The following is a 13,607-nucleotide window of genomic DNA, read 5'->3' as shown; positions in this document are numbered from 1 at the left end:
TTATTTTGGATCAGTTGGTAACTTCAGATTGGTCCATGCTTTTGCCACAAGTAAACATTAAACAAATGGATTTGACATGGACTGTGTTCCACTTGTATTCTCTACTGTTTTAGAAGAGTGTTGTATTTAAGTATAATTTCAGCTACTAATTTTTCTGAGACCAGGTAAGTTATTTTGTATTTGTGAAAGTAGGGAAGCTGATCGAAGCTTACCAATTTCTGTGATGGATGTAATGATGTTGTACTTACAACCTTGTTGTATTAGATTGTGAGAAATAATCCTTTATTTTATGTACACTGGAGATTAGAGACCACAGTGGAAACATGTATGTGATGCAGAAGTCACGTGTCTTCAAAATGAAGTATGTGGTGTTCATTTCACAGTTTGGCTGTAACACATGCTGACCTACGTTAATAACTGGAGTTGCACTTAGGAATAAAGGAAAGCTGATAAACTGAGGATAAGCACTTGTTTATCCTGTGCTGTTTGTTCCCTTGGTGCAACCAAAGGAGACAGCAGAAAACTTTCAGCCTTCTAATTCGGAGGCTGACCTTGTTCTTCTTGCACTGATTAGAACAACTTTTGCTGTGGTTTATTATAGGTATTTTGAATCTTGCTGCAACTCAGGCTGGTTAGTTGCCTCTTTCTATGCTCATCTCACTTCCTGCAGCTTAAATGGCTTGTGCTTCATCTATGGGAGGAATGGCAGTTGAGAGTACACGGGACACCTCTGTGCTTATTCACATGTTAACAGTGACACAGAAGTTGCCACTTGTTATCAGTTTGATTTAACTGAAAGAACAGATCTGACCTTTCTCCTGTTTTAGATAAGGATATCATTAAATTCATTGAATTTTGCAGCATTCGTGTTACTTATGGAAAAACTCAATTATTTATTCCAACATATTGAAGTGGTGTTGTGTGAGGAATATAGAAAAACTTATCTATTTATGATGTTATACATTGTTGGAAACTGGTGTTGTACATAGCCTTTCATCAGTAGTTTCCCAAGACTCTTAAATGAGGCATGAATTGCAGCTCAGTGTTAATTGTCAGCTGTTCATAACGTCACTGCTTGTTGAGCCTGCGGTCAGGAAATAGAAGATAAATTTGATGACAGGCATGCATTATTTTGTTGTTGATTTGGATTTTTACCCCTCAAATCGTTACTCTATCACTGGAGAATTCTCACTATATCTGAGTGGCCTAATCAATAAGGTCAAGAAAGATGGATTGCAATGGCTGTCGCTGTGTTTACAGCACAGATCGTACGTAGTCATTTATGGAAGTGGATAGTAATTCTCCTGTTAACTCGTGAGTGGAGAAATCAGCAGACACATCTTACATGGCAGTGGGCGGTGAACGGGGCCTTGATGGTGTCAGTCATTGACGGAGAGGAGGAGACTGGCACTGTTAATTGAATTTCCCTGGAGAGCACAAAAATACAGCATAATGTAGGGGGAGGAATGAGGGACTAGGAACCACACAAGCTGTCAGTGTGTGTGAGCTGATAACATTGATTTACCCTTGCTAATGGCCTGGGTTGAATAAAGAGTTGCCCTAAGGGAGGACAGAGTTCACTACAATAGATTCTTGCCACTTACTAGAAATTCTTCAGGCGCAGACAAACTTATGCAGAAGTATTGTAAAATAAAAACGATTTTAAAAAACCAGCAGTTTCCAGTCATACTCTGAAACATTGGAGTTTTCTTTTGTCATTAGTGTACGTTGACTGAGAAAAATGTATTCAGACAGTCTCACCAGGGAAATAAAGATTTGTTTTACAATTAGTGAAATAAAATGCTGAGTGCTGTTGATAACAGTGAAGAAAATGAAATACCATGAAATTTGTTGAGAAGAAAAGAATTATTCGCTTTAGAAATTGTTTGGCTGTGCTAAAGCACGCAATGAATGGTATGGATTAGTTTGTATATTCTTTATGCAAACTCCAATCTCAGAACCACGTGTGAAAGATTGCTGGCCCTGTCCTAGGCAGTACTGCCTTTGGGTGCATTTGAGACTGGCTAACAATTCCTGTTTGAAATTAGTCTTCATCTGTTGTATTCCATAGAAATGAATCATGCTTTGTCTCATTTTGGAACATCTCCCATAACTCGAGGGCATTCGGCATGATTACCGCGGTGACACTTTTGTTCCACGTCCCTCACTGGCCAGGAGCAGATGATGCACTTGGAGCCAAATGATCTCAGTAGAAGAGCTGGTGCTCAGTGTCAACTGAAGGGTTTTTGCACTGACATATCCTCCAGATACTCACCTGTGTTTTTGGAAAACCAGCATCAGCTGCTCAAGTTGGGTGCCTGTACCAAAATGTCCTGTCGTAGATTTCAGAAACCAGTAGGTTGGAATCTGCGTATCCTGTAGTTGTGACCACACAGACAGTATTAAGTTACTAATGCTTCTGTCATTCTTTTCTTCACTGTGAAGAGGTGGGCTTTCCTGGTGGTTGTTATTATTAAAAAATAATTTTAAAAGGAAATATGTTTATGTCTGGGGCTGCAGGCCTGACCTGGGTCAGAGGTGGCTGCCACTCAGATGGTCTTTGTAGATCTGCTGATGTAACACCACAGCACAACTTACACTATTCCTTTAACTAAGAGGTTTGACCAAGACCCTGCAGATGTGCTTCTGAGAGAAGAGCTGCAGGAGAAGTTCAGAGGTTCCATTAATGTCTCAACTGAAGCAGATGTTAAAGCTGAAGCTCACACATTTATTGCTTGGCACAAAGCTCTAACAAAGAAAACTTTCCTGGTCTTGATTTTATAAAATCAGTGATTTTGTGCTGTTTTGAGCATAAGTATTCCTGATTTATTCAGGCTTCTAGGTGCTGTAGAAATCCCACTAAGTAAAGCTGCAAATTAAGTCATCAAAGCATAGAGCTAAAATTGAGCTATGGAACTGGAAAGAATAGAAGAGGGGGCTTATAACAAATGGGGCCACAGTCATGGTGCTTGTATTTATCATCTGTCTTCACATGTATCTGAATGTAGCTGCTTTTCAGTAGGCTACATTTCAAGATATTTAGTCTTACTAATTGAAAATGGTACTCAGAAAAGATTTCAGGGGGAAAAAAAAGTGTTTTTCTTAGGAAAGCTATTATTTTTTAAGTGAAAGATGTGTGAATCCAGGTTAATAATAATGATAAAAAAGCCCTCATACTTACTAAATCTGTAAGAAGTGCTCTCTTGGTGACTGTTCATGGTTTGCTTAGTGCCAGGCAACATTTACTTTTTGCAATTTTCAGATAGATTTTTCAGCCCCCTCCTTCAGCAGTCATGATGTCAGTTATTTACATTTCAGCAAAATGTTTGTCATAAGTTTCAAATACAAGGGGACTGTAGGCAGACGGTGTTTATGCCCTTGTAAAGGCTGTCAGAAATGGCTGGCTTTAGCAATGCAGGCTGCCTGTTTACGTTTGGTTCTCTAAACTGTCAGGACCACTGGGGATGGTGACCATCGCCAGCGTGAAGATTCACAGACCAGTTTCTGGAAGGTACATTGAACTGCCCATCTAGCTAGGCCTCTTGTGGCTTTTTTTTTCCCCTTCCCAATAATATGAACTCTGAATCACCAGAAACTGAAACAGTAAAATGAAAAGCTGCTGGAGAGTGGACGTGAGGAGCAGAAGCAACGTGAGGTGGGACACATGCAAGCTTTTGTATAATTTCTGATAAACTACTTGAAATGTCTCTGTATGTATAAATGAAACAGACTTCAGAAAAAAATACTTCAAAATGTTTCATATATGAGGTAGAGCATGACAACACAGTGAGAATTGGGATTCCCAGTCTGTTGCACATTTGATTCTGGTGATGCTACAGTGAAGTGCTCCAGCACCGAGGCTTCTGCCTGTTTCTAATCCAGTAGAGTAGTGCAGCCATCAAAGAGAGAACTAAAAGACACTGAACTTAATGGGTGAGTTTTATTTTTCAGAAGTACAAAAGTCTGGACTGGTGGGAAAGATGATGTATGTTGAAGCTTTTCTTAACTATTGATTATATTCAAGCTTTTGAATGTTTGAATGAGCATTAGACAAGGTACTGCACTGTAATTTGATGGCAAATTCTTGAAAAGCAGTGAAATTCCTAGCTAGAGCAGCAGTAACATCATGAGGTCACGTATTCTGTGCAAGATGATGAGCTGTAGCGTGGTGTTTTTCACTTCTGTGCCATCATTGAGGAAAACTGTCAAGTGTGAGTTGGAAGTAGCAAATCATAAATTTAATTTTTTACTTAAAATGAAATGATAGGGGTTTAGCTTAGTTCTGTTAGAATGCATAGAGGCAAGGATGATGAATATCTTTGAAAAAAGCAGTGTTAGCAATGATTCATTAATCTCCACAGAATTAATAATTCTTGCCTTTGCAGCATCAGAGGATCAGGCGGGAATAAAATGGTGGGAATAAAATCAGTGGTCCTAAAATAAATTGTGATTATTTTTTTTTTCTGCATGAAAATGTTTTCGTTAGTGAAAAAGAAAGATGAAGGATGATGATGGTGAGTTTTGGAGTTTGGTAAGTAGAATAGGATTATAGATTCTCATTTCCATGCAGGGTGTTTCTGTAGACAGGCTACAGTCACCCATTATATATCAAGCTTAAAGTAAGAGCACCTGCACCTCTGGGGGAGACCCAGTGTACAGTTCCTAGTTTCAGTGAGAGTTACTGAAATCACGGGAGCTGTCAGCTGGTCAGTCACCTTAATAAATCAGAAAAAGCACTGTAAGACATTGCGTATGGAAAAGGGTGAAGACTGCTCTCTGCAAGTCATGGCTTTTCCCAGCCTGTAGTCCCAAATCCCTGTCACTATTTGGTGGTCTCAAACCCGCATACGCCACAGGCAGGGGCCCAGTGCCACCCATGCACAAGCACTTGCTCAGGCAGCTGCTGTCTGCCTCATAACTGCTTTGTCTCAGTCTAAATGAAGGCTGCAGAAGTTACTCAAACTTCATGTTTGAACATCACTGCAGTAATGTAAAGCTTTGTCAGAGTTGAACTTTTATAGGTGGTTTTGTGATTGAGGTATTTGTGTTTCCCATTAGGGGGCAATCTCTGTGATGCAGAGCACTTTGTTTTCCAGCTTACTTAATATTTCCCATTTCTCCACTAGAGGACACTACTGGCAGAAAGAACAACATGCCCTTTCAATCCCTGCAAGTAATGCAGTGCTGTTCAGAAGTCACATTCCGGTTTGGAACTAACAATGCATACCGGAGATTTCAATTCTGTTAATACTGATGAGACCTCTGGGGCCAAAGGTGGACGTAACCTGCTGAGCTGAACTGCCTGTTAATTTTGGAAGCACTTTGTCTTTCCTATGGCTGCCTTCAAAACAGGAGGTCCAGCACTGTGCCATCAGTGTCAGCCAGCCAGGTCCCCCCCGCAGCAGCACACCCCAGCTGCACTGCTTCTGCTGCACGTTGTGCGCAGGTGGGCTCAGAAGTTCCACAGCTCCCTCTCCTGCTGTTTTTGTTCCAGGTCTCCTGGGTTTGATGCACAGGTTTAGGTAAGCGTTATATAGACTGTGAAGATGTGAACGTGCCATCAACTTTATCAGCTGTTCATTAAAAAAAGGGTTACTGATGTGTGCAGTGCATGCATATTATAAATGTCATGCACAAACGTGGACATGCCCACAGTTAAACGTATATTTAGAGCTGCTGTTGGCTGAGTTAGCAATATGGTAAGCTGACCTCAAGCAGCACAGGGCTGCAGCAGGCTGACCTCTGGCTGGCCAGGCTTGCACCCGGGCTGGGAGCCACTGCTGCCTTCAGCCCCACTCCTGGGCCTCTTCTCCTCCAACTGCACAGTGCTGCAAAATGGCTGTTGTGTCCTAACATCACAGGTATAAGGTGTGTCTGCTGGCTCTGAGCCGTATGAAGATTTTAATATTTGGCTCTTTGTTTACAGATAAAAGCCTTCTCTTATGCTGGGCAGTGAGCTTTAGTGGTCACTGTGTTTAAAAAATAAACGCTACCTTGATTTTTTTCTTTGCTTTCTTCCAAGTTATGGAGCTTTGCTCCTAATGGAAGTAGTAGCTCTCCTTACTTTTATAGATAATCAGGAGTTGAAACATTAAGCTTCGTTTTGGCTAAATGTGTGATGTGTTCTGTGTAGAGAATGGATTAAGTTTTTTCCTTTTTTAAATAAAGACTAACAGCACAGATCAAATATCTGCAACAGCTTTTTTTGTCCAATTCATAATTGTATAATTTGTAGCATCCAGATATTTTCTTTGGGTAGTTTTTTTTGGAAGCTGAACTTACAGGAATGTTATGTTTGTGAGAAGTAGCAAACTGCAGTAATTGAAGCAAGAATGAGCTTAGAAATGCAGATCATCAGATTATTTTGTGGTGTCATCAGATAGAAAAGCGGTTGGCTCTTCTCCCTCTGCCTCTTTCTATCTTCTCATGATGGACACCAAAGTTGTTGGTGCTCTGATCGAGGTCATGCTAAATTAGTGTTACTCTTAATGGCTCTGAAAGAGACGTGTTTCTTAATTCTGGTTTGTCTGAACTGTGCTTTTTATGTTACTCTTTATCAGTAGGATCTTCCTTTCTATCCCACAGGCATTCACCAAAACCACAGCGATAGCAATTGCTCAAAGTAAGGGGAAGTTCATTAGGTTTTGGGTTTGTATTGGTGAGGAGGAAGGAAGTACTGAGAATTGCCTTTAATTTTGTTGTTACAAAGTTCCCAAGCAGGCATGGCTCTTTTTGCTGATCCTGAAATGTCAGTTCTTGAAACCTGTGAGTGCTTGACTGCAGGTATTTAACAAAGAGGATATCTACCTCTGATTCATCTTTTCTTTAAGACACAAAGTAGGTTCCTAGCATGGTGCTGGGCTGGTTAAGGGAGCACTGAGCAGCAGTGTGCCCCATACCTCGCATGGTGTGCGTGTCTGTGGCCACGGGTTGTAAAGCCTTCATATTAACTTTGGACACTACTGCAGTAGCCAGTTCCAGCGTGCTGAGATGTCAGGGGAAGGGGAAGCCATTAATCATATTTAAAGCTGAACTGCAAGAGTTCAAAAATTATTTGAAGTCAAAATCTGAAGTTTATGAAGTTTATAAAATTTTAAAGTTTAAACACAGGTCTTTTTTAGTGGCTCAAAGTAGGATTTAGGTCCTTGGCTCTCTGTATAATACCACCAAAAATCTAATAATTGTGTGAATACAGAACATAACATAAGGAATTCTGTGTGTATGCTTCCTTTGCTAGGAGTGTTAATCAAGATTATAACTGTCTTTATAAAGTACAGAACCTGAGCTGATAGCACGAACTCAGGAACTGATCAAACATACATAACTAATGGAAAGCCTGAGGTGTAGCAACCCTGCTCAAAACTAATTGGGTGCTGTAGACCCTTTAATTGAGAAATTAGGATTTTTTTAATCTATGCATCTTTGGTTCTGAGTGCCAGTGATGCACAGTGCTGTGAAACATGGCATGGAAAGAGTAGAAAGTGTTCAGAGACTGGTGCATGGCATGCTGCCCCTCACTGACTGTCTTCATTCCACCTGGCACAAACCACTGCTGCAGTTAAGAAGGTCCCCTGCTCCAGCTGGAGGTGGGCAGGGGAGCAATGCCACGGTGGCTGTTGGTTCAAGAGCAAGCTGTGTGCAAGCACAGGAGGTGCTCTTTGGACACCCAGGCTGTTTCTACCCAGGCAGGCATTCCCTGTCACTGCCAGGAGAAAGTCAGTAGGTCAGATGTGTGCTGCCTTGTGCGAGTTGGACCAGGCAGCTTTATATCATCAATAATTTGTTTGCCCGGAGTTTCTGTAATCTGTGGATTAACCTTTTTCTCGAGATGAGCATATGAATAGGAACTTGTTACTAGAGGTCAGCCACAGACTATTTTTTAACATGTTGGCTGGAAATGGTATTACAAGGCAAGTTCAGTTCACAGATAAGCTCTGCAGTGTTCTTATTCCAAGATTATTGGGAGGGTAATTTACTGTGCACAGCGTGCCTTTAAAACTGCTGTGTTGATGTCTGGTTCTGTGGGATGCAGTTCAAAGTTGTTAGGTGCCAGCACACTTAGCTGCACCACTTGTGGCCTTTTGCTGTCCAGTCTGGATTTTTTTTTCCTTGCACAGCAGTTTCTATTGGAGCAAATACAATGGGTATATATACCTTCAAAGGTATGCAAAGCCAGTTCTTCATGAAGCATTTATAGGACAAGAGAGATCTTTTTGATACTGCAGAAGCGGAGTAAATAACCACAGTTGGTGATTGCCTTCATGTTGGATTTTTCTGTATGTTGGATTCTGCCTGTGGTGGTGGCACCCAGTCCTGCAGCAGTAGTGCAAAGTGCAGGCATTGCAGTGAGCGAATGGTAGTAAGAAAATGCCCTATGCAGGCACGTTTCTGCTAACGAGCAGGTGCCAATTTAAGTAAAGATCATAGTAAAATAGTAATTATTTTTTCTTGTTACAGGTTTTGAAGGTTTTGTTTTGTTTAATTGGCTGGTGTATATTCACATTTGTCAGTATTTTTAAAATTCTACTTGTGATATGAACCCATATCACCTAGAGGTGTCCTTTGTTGTATGCTCACACTTGAAATACTTTTCAAAGCCATATCTACACAGCAGTCTTTTATTTCTGTCTTGTGGATGGGGTAATGAGGAAATAGTCCAAGAGGTTACAAGAGAGTACCCAAGGCAATCATTGTGAAAGCTGTGTTTAGAATTCAAGTGTTCTTGACTGCCCTGCAGGTCTTCCAACGAACTGCCATCGCTCCCTCTCTATATATCATCTCCCCTGTAATTTTAATATCTTCTGTTCTGCTGGATTGTGCCAGTTTTCACAGTTTTAAGTGCGACTGAAATCAGTGCTGCTATCTTGTGGCTAAAAGCTTTCAATAGTGAAACATCAGCCAGGATTTAACAGTGAATCAGTGACGCAAGAGATCTGCAGCCTTTCTGTTCCCTGGACTGCTGCTCTTCCAAAAAAGCTGCTGGGAGAGAACAGGACAAAATCGTGTAGTGGTACTTTTAGTGCATTTGTTTGGGAACTTCAATTTGTGAAGTTATTCTGAATAAGTCAAAACAGTCTCAGCAGATGAAGATGATCTAGGATTGTCACTGGTTTTACAGAATTAAACCCTTATCCTTGTGTTTTTTTTTAAATTGATGCACATATGCGGTGTCTGGTTATTTATAAACTTTTTTTTAGTAAGCACAAGTGGTGTAATCCTTAGTCCTGTCTTAATATTTACAAGGACATGTCTTATTTTCACAAACAACATTGTCTTCCTGTTAAGACTACTTGAAATGAGCAAAAGCAGCAAAGCAGATGATGTGGAGCTCCCTGCTTTGCATTTACCTGTCTGCTTTAAGGTTTCCACTGAGTTTTGAAAGTTCACAAACAGGATCGTGAGGGTCCTGCTCTCAACATCAGCAGTTATTAATAGAGTGCCTCATCAAGATGTTACTATGAAGCTGAAAAGACACTGCAGACCCTAGAGGATTGCTTGGTAAGATTCACGCTATTTGATAGGATAGTACAGTAATTCAGCAAGGAGTCCTACTCAATACAGTTTACCTTGCAGTATGGGCAGATGTTTGGAAACACAAGTATAAATTAAAGGACGTCCATAGGCACAAGTCAAAGGGCATGTCATGTGCATGTCTGTCCTGCAGAGAAGGACTTGGGGGTCCTGATGGACATGAGCCAGCTGTGTGCTCCTGCAGCCCGGATATCCTGGCTGCATCAACACAAGGGTGGCAGCAGGGAGAGGGAGGCGATTGTCCGTCCCCCCTCTGCTCTGCCCTTGTGAGGCCCCATCTGGAGTTCTGTGTCCAGGCCTGTGGCCCCCAGCTCAAGGACAATGTGGAGCTGTTGGAATGGGTCCAGAGGAGGACCGCAAGGATGCTCAGAGGGCTGGAGCTATGTGGAAAGGCTGAGGGAGCTGAACCTGTTTGGCTTGGAGAAGAGAAGGCTCCAGGCAGACCTCACTGTGGCCTTCCAGTACTTGGAGGGAGCTTACAAGCAGCAGAAAGACTGACTTTTTACGCTGTCTGACAGTGATAGGACAAGGGGGATTGGCTACAAAGAGATTTATATTAGGAAGAAATATTTTACTCGGAGGTTGATAAGGCTCTGGCACAGGCTGCCCAGAGAGGCTGTGAATGTCCCATCCTTGAAGGCCAGGTTGGATGGGATCCTGGGCAGCCTGATCTGGTAGCTGGCAGCCCTGTCCATGGTGGGGGTTGGAACTAGATGATCTTTTAAAGTCCCCTCCACCCTAAGCCATTCTATTATTCTAAATATATGCAAAGTTGTTGCAGGTAATATAACTTATTAATGGAAAGGAAAAAAAAAAAAAAAGGCTTAGAGAGTGGAGGGTAAGTTCTACAGGGAAGTGTGCAAGTGCTGAGCATCATGCAGGGAGCAAAGCCCCTTCCGCAAAGCACCACCCATTTATCTACCTGTCATCTCAGGCAGGGGGTAGTGAGCATCCTTACCTGGATGAAATCACTGTGGTCGGTGTGTATGGAATGTAAACACAGAAACCAGAGGAGCTGCCTCATCTGTAAGGCTTCAGAATCGGCTTAGCTTTGTGGGGTAAGGTATGAAGGAGCATTACTCAAGCCATCCTTACTGTGGCCTTGCTTGGTGTTACCTGAAGAGCTCAAATCCCTTAACATGTAGGCAATTCGTGAGGGAGGAGTTGGTACAAATGTATGATAGATTTGTCCTTAACGTGATTGAATGCTGCTCCCCAATGGTGTGCAAATGACACTAAGCTACTCGTACTTGAATCCTGCACCTGGTTTGTACAGTGAATCCTGCACTGATGTACAGTGTTTGATACTCTATTGTAGGTAGAGTCACTTGGTTGAAAACCACATTTTCAAGAGAAATGAGGTATTATTATAGTATTAACTTCATGAGAGAGAAGTATTACAGGGAACAAAACTGTTTATCTCCAGTGATCGTACACCATTTTTTGTGTCTGGAGGACAAGTACGAGAGTGTATACTTACATTCATATCATCATGTGATTAGTGATTCTGTATGTGCGTGTTAGATATTTATATAAAGGGAAGGAGGAAAAAAGAGGGGATATCCAGCCCACGTTTCAGTTGTCAAGTTTATTTTTCGAAGGCAGCTTTGAACTGCATTTCTTAGCCTCTGGCGTTTTAGATAGAATCTTCAAACACTAGATAAAAGGAAAGAGTGTACTGAAGATGGATTTCAATTATATTTTACTAATTAGTTATTACTTCTCCCTTGAGTGAACAGCTCAACAAGTGCAGAATAATCACACAAGTTCAGTGTGTTCTTTCAGAAACAGAAGTGAGAAAGTATCAAAGGGTTTGGGTCTGATTCAGAAATACTTCCTAACTAACACTTTTAGCTCACGATGTCTCTTTTTAAAAAGGCTTTTCCATTTTGTCCATTCAGCTTTGCATTCAAACCTAGCTGGTCGGACTGGCAGAACACGTTCTTACAGCTGGGGAAGGAAAACATTAATCCCTGTTAGAATATTGATTGTGGAGGTTTGTCTAAGAAGAGTTGGTTTGCACAGCAGTGTTTTTGTAGTTAGTTCAGGATGGTTTCACATGCAAGTGCTGCTGTTCAAACTGTGAAGTGCTGCAGTTACATAGAACAGAGATGCTAAAGCTGACATGAAATCATTAAAGCTCTTCACCATTTCTGATTCTCCTCTATGTATTAAATAGTAGGAGTGCTTTAACAGGAGAAATGTATGGAAGTGAGTACTTTGGTGCAGGACATTGGATTTCACCCAATAACTCTTGCACCAAATTAATAAATTACAATCTAACTAGGATCATATTTTTCTAGGAGATAATCAGGTTTGATTTAAAAACTTCAAATGATTGAGTGTCGACTATATCCTTAGTATATTATGGTAGACATTAATTACTCTTGGCATTAAAAAAATCATCTTCTTACCTGAATTCATGCCTTCTCAGCTTCTGTGTGTATGAGAAACCATCCTTCCCTTCAGGTGCTTCTATCCTGAGATGCAGTTGTGTTTTTGCTTTCCCTGCCATGCACTGACTTGTGCTCCAGCAGTATCTCATGCTCAGGCAGGTTGCTCTGACCTCCAGGCTTCCTTGACAAACTTCCCAGTTTGCCCAGCAGCCCGTGCAAAGCAGGAGCAGGGGAGCGTATGTATGTAGGCATCAACAGGTGTTGGTGAATGATGCTCCCTGTATGTCAGTCAGTGCCTGCTTTTGTAAGTAACTCAGAGATCTCTCCCATTTTGATTTTGTTTCATAGCCATGCTGTTTATATATCTAGCTTCTTTGATGCGTGAGGCCAAACCCAGCAACGTACCAGCACGAGTCGCTTGGCCCTGTTGCGTATTTCTGTGTTGTGTATTTCTATGTTGTGTATCTGAGCAGGGCGGTTGGGTGTGACGAGGAGCGTATGTCAACAGCTTGGTTTAGCTGTGTTTATTTTTCTTTACCAAATGTCAGATAACAAGATGAAGTTGTTATTTTGAACTTTGTATTTAGCCTGCTCGTTTTTGAATTTGCCAGACCTGCCAGTATCATTGGGTAAGTGGTGTTTCCAAAGGTGCCACAGATGCCAAACCCTGATAAAATCTGCCCTGTCTTGCTAATGAACACAGTTAGTTGTTCCCCATCTGCTGCCTGTGTCTGAAAGGTTAGGAAGCCCTTCCTTCGTGATCACAAAGGACATAATTATTGTCTGTAGAGGAGTCAAGTACAAAGACGGTTCATCCAGCCTGACCGCTGCTACACTGCAGGCCACCAAAGATTAACAGCTGCTTCTCCTTTGATTAGGTTAGGTAATAACAGTTACTTTAGTTAATAATTGGATGGATTCCCAGGCCATGTAATTCAGGTTTAGGCTGTCATTTTTCGCTGGCATGTTGCTGAGCTGTATTATTGGAACGGAGCCTGTAATCCTATTAGTCAGTTGTCACTCAAGCCATAGGAGAGCAGAAGAAGAATTCAAATCCATTAAGGTGTTGTAACAGGTAGGAAAATAAGTCAGCCATGCTCGCTTGTTATGCAGGGAGCTTTCCTGATTGTCTGACAACATTAAAAAACAAAGGTGAATTGTAGAAGTTTGCTGAAATGCTTAGTTATTAGTTAATCCTAAAGATTGTTACATCGTGTTTATGGTCATTTCTGTTCAGTTTGCCACCTGTGCATTAGTGTGTAGAGATGCATGATGAGTATGCTGCTGTGTCAAAGCTGGTAGCCACGTGCTTTAAATGACAAGTGCGTAATGATCCAAAAAATTACAGATTCATACTTACCATCACTTCAGCTGTGTCACCATTCTTCCTGTACAAACCAGGCTGCTGCATTTCCCACTGATAGAGACTTCTGAAATGCAGGGAAAACGAGATTTCTTTTTCTTACATTAGTTTTGAGTGCGACATCATTGGTTCTGAAGGCCTCATCTCTGTTGTTATTTCTGTAATGTGTAAGACAAATGTAGGTGGCATCTTTTGTGCCTCTTCCTCTCTCTGTTAAGAAATGCCTGAATGACAGCAATAATAATTTTTCCATGTGGTTTTTCTGCCTCATCTCCTGCTTATTATTGGGCAGCGTGAAAGCTTTGGCATCCTTCTGT

General features: G+C 41.5%; 1 protein-coding gene across 5 annotated transcripts in view; it reads left to right on the top strand.

Annotated features, from left to right (window-relative positions):
• SCAPER (S-phase cyclin A associated protein in the ER) overlaps window positions 1–13,607 on the top strand; it is a 142,888-nt gene that overhangs the window by 75,476 nt on the left and 53,805 nt on the right. The window lies entirely within an intron of this gene.

The sequence above is a fragment of the Tympanuchus pallidicinctus genome, unplaced genomic scaffold (assembly GCF_026119805.1).
Source record: "Tympanuchus pallidicinctus isolate F22 unplaced genomic scaffold, pur_lepc_1.0 scaffold12, whole genome shotgun sequence".
NCBI lineage: Eukaryota > Metazoa > Chordata > Aves > Galliformes > Phasianidae > Tympanuchus > Tympanuchus pallidicinctus.
The sequence above is the reverse complement of the archived record's forward strand: the minus strand, read 5'-3'. Positions and strand labels throughout refer to the sequence as shown.